Below are 7,739 nucleotides of genomic sequence, written 5' to 3'. Positions count from 1 at the left end.
ACATGAAAAAATATAGAAATATGGAAAATAGATAGGATAGTTGTATCAAAATTGAACTTTTCAAACTATTAAAATATTAAGATTAGTTTATTTAGATCATAAGAGCTAAATTTTCAGGATTTCTTTGCTGGTGATTACTAGCTAGCTTCAGGCTGCAACGCAAATGTCTTGTCCTCATTTTTGCCTTTATTCCTTCCATCTTCCAAAATTATGTCGCAGCATGAGACTTCACTGGATGTGACATTGAATTGTGGCTCTATATTAGCTAGGGTTGTCTAGAGTACAGAACTTACAGAATGTGTGTGTGTGTGTGTGTGTGTGTGTGTGTGTGTGTGTGTGTGTGTGTGTGTCCCAATTTACACCTGGGATTTACTAGAATGGCTTGGAGGCTGTGATCTCCTGACCGACAAGTGAAGAACCCAGTAGGTAGATATTCACTCCACAGACCAAGTCTGCATGTCTGCATGTCTCAGCTGACCTCTATTCTATGATCAAATTACAAAAAAATAGTAGATTCTTATATCAGGGAAGCAATGCCTCAGTATCAGGACACCAGATATGCTGATCAGAATCAAGGAAGGAGGTGGGGGCAAATAGACAAAAAGCAAAAGCTTTCTTCTTACATGTCCTTTTATGTAGGCTGCCACCAGATTTGACATTGGTCTTCTAAGTTCACAAATCTCAGGATTAGGGTGGAGCTTTACACCTCAAATGATGCAGCGTAGAAAAATCCTTCACAAGTTGTCCAATCTATTTGTGTTCTATTTTCTTCCAAAATACAGACAGATTGACAACCAAATGCAGTCATCACAACACCCACTTCCTTGTAGATATAAGGACAAACATTTAGTGTGAGGTGTGCTGATTTAGTAAAGTGTCACTTGTAGGCACCCTTCCAAGATCCATGACTCCACTAGGCCTGGATAACAAGCTGGATTTCCCTCTTGTTGAACAAATCCTAAGTCCAACTAGAGAACTGTTGGTTACTGCCACCAAAGTATGTGTGCCTCTACTGTACCCTCAGGGTTATTATACAGTGATGATCATTGAGAGGGTTCTTAGGTATAGTACTTGGGTACGACTATTGTTTGATTTCTTTCTTTGGAAACTTCTATGGACTCTTCAAGTACCTTGAAAACTTGTCCTTATGGTGGAGACCTTCATTGTCCGTAACATCTCAGGGACCTCTGGGAACTTTGTCCTAAGTACATGGGTATGTACTTATTTAGTTGATGAAAAAAAGAGGCCATGATCCTAACCAAGGGGTTGAGCAAGTGTGGGAGCAAGCCACTTTATCTAGCTGTGAAAGGAGGTGTAGAAGTAGGTGCCTCCTGATGTTCCCAGAAAAGAGGCAAATCATGCCTGGCTCCCTCCTTGCTCCCGAGGGCACAGTGAGAAATGATGCAAAAGACTGGCTCGGGCTCCTTTTGGATGTGTGTAGCTGCCTGGAGCATCCCTTCGCCATTCGTCTTGGAACTCTGGCTCATTTTGTTTAGCCCCACCTCTCTCTCCCACTACCCTGGCCCATACCACTGCCACCAAGCCCAAGTCATCCAGGTGCCATAGGTCACAAAGCCCAGGATCTGCCGCACTTCAAACTCTGCCTTTCATAGGAAAGTGTTTCAGTGAAGAAACCCCTCCAGCCTCTTCTACTCTATACCGTGCTTGCTTTGCTTCTTCCCCAAGTGGTGGCATTACTCCAGCCCCCAGTCAGGTGGTCTTGGGCGCATGGCTTGGAGAACCTTCCTGAGAACCCTTGCCTCCCTGCATGTTCTGAGGGCTCTCTGGTGACTCAGTGTGAGCAGGCAAGCTAATAGGCACAACCTAGCAGCCGGTTGGATGGATAGTTATGGTTAGATGGATACCTAGGTACTGAACTGAATTCTCCAGAGGCTGAACTGAATCCTCCAGGCTGTGCCCCTTCTGCCTTGGTTTAGTTCTCTGCTGACTTGAGAGGCCACACTGATAATAATTCCACAGGGGAAGCTGCTGACTGTGTGATGTGTCACTCCAGAGTGGTTACTCCCCTGCCTGGGGAACTGTGAAAGGAGCCTCTATGGAAACAGCTGTTCCTTGACTTTTCACACACCTGGAGTTGGACACCAGATTCAGTGCTGGGATGCTTGTCTATATCTCATCATCTATGTTGATGATTGCATTCCAACCAATCAAGTCTGAAGTTAAAAGAGATACTTCTGGACTCTCTATTCCAGACTCAAGTCTAGAAGAAAGGCTCCTGTTCTGACTCACTGGTCTTCATTCAGGAACTTGACTTGACACTATCCATTTGTCTGATCCTTGAACAGAAGCAGCTATGAGTTTTGTTGGGGATGGATGGGAAAGAGCTCCGAACTCCATAAGAGATTTTCCACAATGAACAGAATTTATGAAATTCTTTTGAAGCCAAATGAAGTTTCAATTTCATCTCTGAAGATGTCAGCCATGTGCCTAACTGTAGTTGGAGATCTCTCCAGGTGCCATCAAGCCCCCGAGGTCCCATAACCCACGTATAAAATAATCATTCAAACGCTTATATTACTTATAAACTGTATGGCCGTGGCAGGCTTCTTGTTATCTACTTCTTCTATCTTAAATTAACCCATTTCTGTTAGTCTATACTTTGCCACTTGGCTGTGGCTTACCGGTGTCTTTACATGTTGCTTCTCATGGCAGTGGCTGGCAGTGGCTCTTCCCAGCCTTCCTGTTCCCAGCCTTCTCCTCTTCCTTATCTCACCTACCCTATCCTTCCTACCTGGCTACTGGCCAATCAGCACTTTATTTTAACCAATCAGAGCAACACATTTGACATACAGAACATCTCACAGCCCCTAACCCATGGTTTGCCTTTCCCATTAGTATCCTTTTCTTCACTTTTCTGAACTGTGTGGAGGCTACATCTCCCTTGTATATGGTTGGGATTTATCAAAAGAATAGCAAAACCTTGAGGATGAAATATACTTTTTCCTTCTTTGTGTTTTCATCTGTTATGATTCAGTTGACCCTCATTTCTGTCCACAGAGACCTGGCCAAAGATGGACCACTGTCATTATTTGTGCATCTTATCTTCTTGGAACCTGTTATCAGATGTTTTGAGACCATGATTAAGTACCTTACACCATGAAAAAAAGAGAGGCAAGAGGAGACCTATGTCAGCCTCACTAGAAAGAAGATGCTAATAGATGACCAGGAGGTGGGCCACTCCATCCAGACCCTGGCTATGCACAATAATGCCTACAAATGTATGTCACAGATTCAAGCCTTCCTGGGCTCAGTGCCCCTGCTGACCTATCATCAGTTTTATGTGACTCCGATCTCTGCAGAGATCCCTCTGGGCAGATCTATGCTAATGATCTTTCCTCTGATATCTGTCACCTATATAGCTACTCTCTGCAATATGTTGGTTATCTAGATCAAGTACGATGACTACAAGATTCAGCTTAGGCCACTGGAAGTACTTTGTATCACCATCTGAAGGACATTGGAAGTCACTTCCCGCCTTGTGAATATGGTGCTCTTTTCAGCCACCTTGAAGTTGAAGGCCATGCCTTTTTTCACGCTCAACTTCTTGATCATCCTCTTTGAGCCCTGAGTTAAGTTCTGGAAGAGTGGTGCCCAAATGCCACACAATATTGAAAAGAATTTCAGCCAGGTTGGCACTCTGGTGGTACAGATTCCTGTCACCAACCGCTACAATGACATCAACTTCTTTTACTGTCCAGTTAGGAGCTGAAACTGGCAGACCTTGTTGACAAAGGTCAGAACTGGGGACATATGGAACTGCACCACAGTGTGAGATTGGTAGAAAATGTGATCATGGTCTTGGGTTTTAAGTTCCTTGGAGTCAAAGTGTTACTGAATTACAGCCATTCCTTGATTTCTGTGCAGCTTATCATTGCTTATCTGATTCCCATTGGATTTATGCTCCTTTTCTTCTAGTACCTGCACCCATTGCACTCACTCTTAACTCATAATGTGATAGACTACCTCCTCTGCTGCTGTAGACACCGTCGGGCAAGGGCTGAGACCTCAGAGCCATTTTGTGAGGCTGAAACAAGACAAAGTATTGTCTGATCCTTTTTCTTCTGAACATTATAGGGTGGGTTTGGGATTGGCAAGAGCAATTGTGAAATTGAAGGAGACAGTGTACTCCTAGGATCATTTTCTCAACTCTTCTAGTAAGCCTATCAAAAGAAAGAATGACCTCCTAATAGGCTTTACTTCTTTATGATTGATTGGGTCAGAGGATATGACTGCTTACTAGCAGTGAGAACATCCCAGAAAACAGTCTGACTCTTGTGGCACCTTTACCTGTGAGAGTTGATGGGATATTTTATCTAATGAGAAACTGTGGCTAGGAAGAAGGCCACTTTATTAAAGAAAGGTACTCCCCAGATGAGTTAATACTCCATTAGGATTTCATTAGTGCTCATTCAGCAAAGGCTTCTCTTTTTAGAAACCTTCATAGGCACTCCATTATAGAAGGGTGTGCAGAATAGGATTCCTTCAGGGAATATTCAGAATAGCATATTTTTTTTCAAGGCAGGAGCTCATGTATCTCAGACTGGGCTCAAACTCACTATGTAGCTACAAACCATGTAGCTTGAACTCCTGATTTTTCTGAGTGCTGGGATTACTGATATGTGCCTCTGCATGACTCCTAAGGAACTATGTAGGCATCCAGCTCAATTGAGGGAAATGTTAGAATGACATTTCATACCTGGTGCCCTATTATTAGGGATTCCCTCTGATGCAGCTTTTTCTGTGTCTTTGCATTTTGTTACTTGATGTGAACATCAGAGAAGCTAAACTGTAACTGGAGGTGTTTATGATATATGAAAGGAATGAAGATTTCTTTGTGTCTGCTACTGTCCTGGGTATTTTATTGATTTTCATTTCAGAGGATAAAGTAATAATGGCTAAGACAGCACCTTCAGGTTGTTTTGTATTGGGCTGGGTGACTCTTCAGCAAAGGGAAGGTAGAAGAAAGGAACTGACAACACAAGATTTCAACACTGCTTTCTCCCTGAAGGATTTTACTTGCTAATGAGGAATGTAGATTTTTTCAATCTTTTTGTCATTAACAAACCCCAATGGCCAAATATATATATATCTGTATGTATTCTCATGTATCATCGTGCGCACATCTCATACCAGTTGAATACTTTGGTGGGCTTGTCAGCTGGATGCATAGAAGGTAACAAAGCAATCGATGGTGTTCTGTCCACTGTGTACTAGAAAACCAATTATTCCAACATTATCTAACAAATTATTGTCTCTAACAGACCAGAAAAGTGAGATGAACTCTTAAAAGTACATCGTAGCTGAGGAGCTATTGGAAATTGGAGGCCACTTGCTGAAGAGAGTCAGTTTTCTTCTTGGATGTAGTCTTGAGAGGCTTCTAATACTCCATTCTAATGCTTCTCCATATGAGTACATAAGTGGGCTCAGTGGGTTCTAAAGAAAAAAGAGAAGTTATGTGGATTTTGAAAGGGAATAGTGGTAAAGGGGTATAGTGGAGGAATTATAATGGAGGGGATGACAGATAGCTTAGATTAATAATTTACTTCTAAAAGCATTAAAAATGAATAAAAGATGTAAAACCAGAAAAAAGGAGGCCATGACTTTGAAAGACAATAAATAGGGATATATGGGAGTGTAGAGGGAGTAAAGGAAAATGGGAAATGATGGAACTATATTGTGGTCTCAAAAATAGGAGAAATAATAAGTTACCATAACATTAGTAAAGAAGGAATTTGTATTATCAATCTAAGTAGGTTTCATGACTTCATTATGAGTTAATTTCTAATTTTCACAATTGAAATATTACCCAATAGTTGGAGGAAGGCTGTTAGAGTGAATAAATTTATCTACTAATTTTGATCACTAAAACATAAAGAATTAAATTCTATCATTTGAATAATGTTACATATGACTACAAAAGAATATTTTATGTGTAGAGTAATAAGAAACCAAGTCCCAATGAAGAAAAAAGTGTGATATCCTTCCGATTTAAGTTGAAGATGATATTGAATGTATGTGTAATTATTTTTATCAAACTTTAAAGGCCAGAAACAAGTGAATTTTAAGGGATTGAGCTGCTATTAATACGCAGGAGTGAAAAATTAGTAATCACTACCGATACTGAATTATTAAGTATCATAACTATCTCACTAAAGTAATGACTTAATGTATAAGTCCAGCTACTGTCACTGTATGGCACAGTAAACATCAGATTCACTGCAGAGTTAGAACTGAAATTACAGTCAAAATTGTGTTACCTGTCAGCTCATGGATTAAAATCTGGTCATGTTAACCTCTCTGAAATATACTACATCATAATGATGAAATTATAAGACTATTTTTTCTTAGACTTATTGTAATGATTCATTTATCTAAAATTATCCCCAGGTCTTTACAGAAAAGATTAAATATTAGGCAATTCCTTTGAGATAAGAGGAATCACTTATTTTTTTAAAGTTCCTATTACAAGTTTATTAAATGATTTGAAGAAAATCTTTCATTTTCTACTTTCATTATCTGTGTTTTGACTGTGCTCCAGTGATTGAATGCAGCACTCAAGAGTTTATAGTCAGCATGAGATGGACTCAATGGATTTTATGAAAATTAGGATGCAAAGTTGGGTGGGGAATAAGGGATTAATTGGAGGAGTTGGGGCAAGAAGAGGAACATAAACAAAATAATATATATCTGAAATCCTCAATTGATAGTCTTGTTCCAATTTAACAAATTATACTTGATATTTATTCAAAAATAGCTTTGGAAATTTCTATCAATATAATATTTGAGTGTATTATATTGTTTTCAAAATGAAAAAGTAATGAATATTTATTGACACCATGATTATGTGTTTGATATTCATGGCATTCATTTAAACTTCTGTTAATTGCTGATTCATAAAGACTGCCAAAACAATAGTTGTGGAAAATGAGTTTATTGATCATCATAAAAAGACATCACCATTTTGAATTTCTTGCTATTCTATAGCAGCAAAGCAGCCAAATACTACACACACACACACACACACACACACACACACACACACACACACTTAAAACCACAACTGAATCTTAGTATAGTAATCAAACTGTAATGACTCTTCTTTCCATTGCTCTTATACTGAATAAAAATGTGCCTGAAATCACAAAGTGGGAAATTCAATGGCTGTGAATATACTCCAAAGAACAAAGTAATTTCCTGAATTCTGATGTAGAATTTTGAATATATTTTATTTACTTTTACAACTCTAATATATACTTTGAAAACAGTATTATTATAATTAAATATTAAGGCAAAATAATACATTCAGACTTTTATTGTAAATGTACTATGGAAGAGTGAATAATGTGATTTTACACACTAACTTACCAAAGGGAAAAGTCTGGAAGTACAGTAAATTCTGCTGTTGACAAAAAGAAAACTGAATTTTGCAGCATCATAAGGTCTGGGTAACATGTAACCTCCAATTTGCAGAGACAGAGGTTTTAACTCCTTTAGTTTGTGAACTTCAGGGTCTGATGATTTGTCCATTCTGTACCTAGTTTCCCAAGGATAATGTTCACAGCCACCTCATCAATCATCCCCTACAGAATGTTTTCTTTCCTCTCACATGTCCTACTTACTTTGTGAGTTTATTGTTAAAAGGCCTTTATCAAACCTATTTCAGAAAAAGCTTCTAGAACAGTCATCAAGTCTTTTAATGAATTTGTTACTTTCCATTA

General features: G+C 39.1%; 1 pseudogene; it reads left to right on the top strand.

Annotated features, from left to right (window-relative positions):
• The first annotated feature begins 2,364 nt into the window (after positions 1 to 2,364).
• On the top strand, positions 2,365 to 4,071 carry LOC118592830 (annotated as a pseudogene).
• The last annotated feature ends 3,668 nt before the right edge of the window (positions 4,072 to 7,739 follow it).

This window comes from Onychomys torridus, chromosome 11 (genome assembly GCF_903995425.1).
Source record: "Onychomys torridus chromosome 11, mOncTor1.1, whole genome shotgun sequence".
Taxonomy (NCBI): Eukaryota; Metazoa; Chordata; class Mammalia; order Rodentia; family Cricetidae; genus Onychomys; species Onychomys torridus.
Note: the sequence above shows the minus strand (reverse complement) of the source record. Positions and strands in the feature narration are given on the sequence as shown.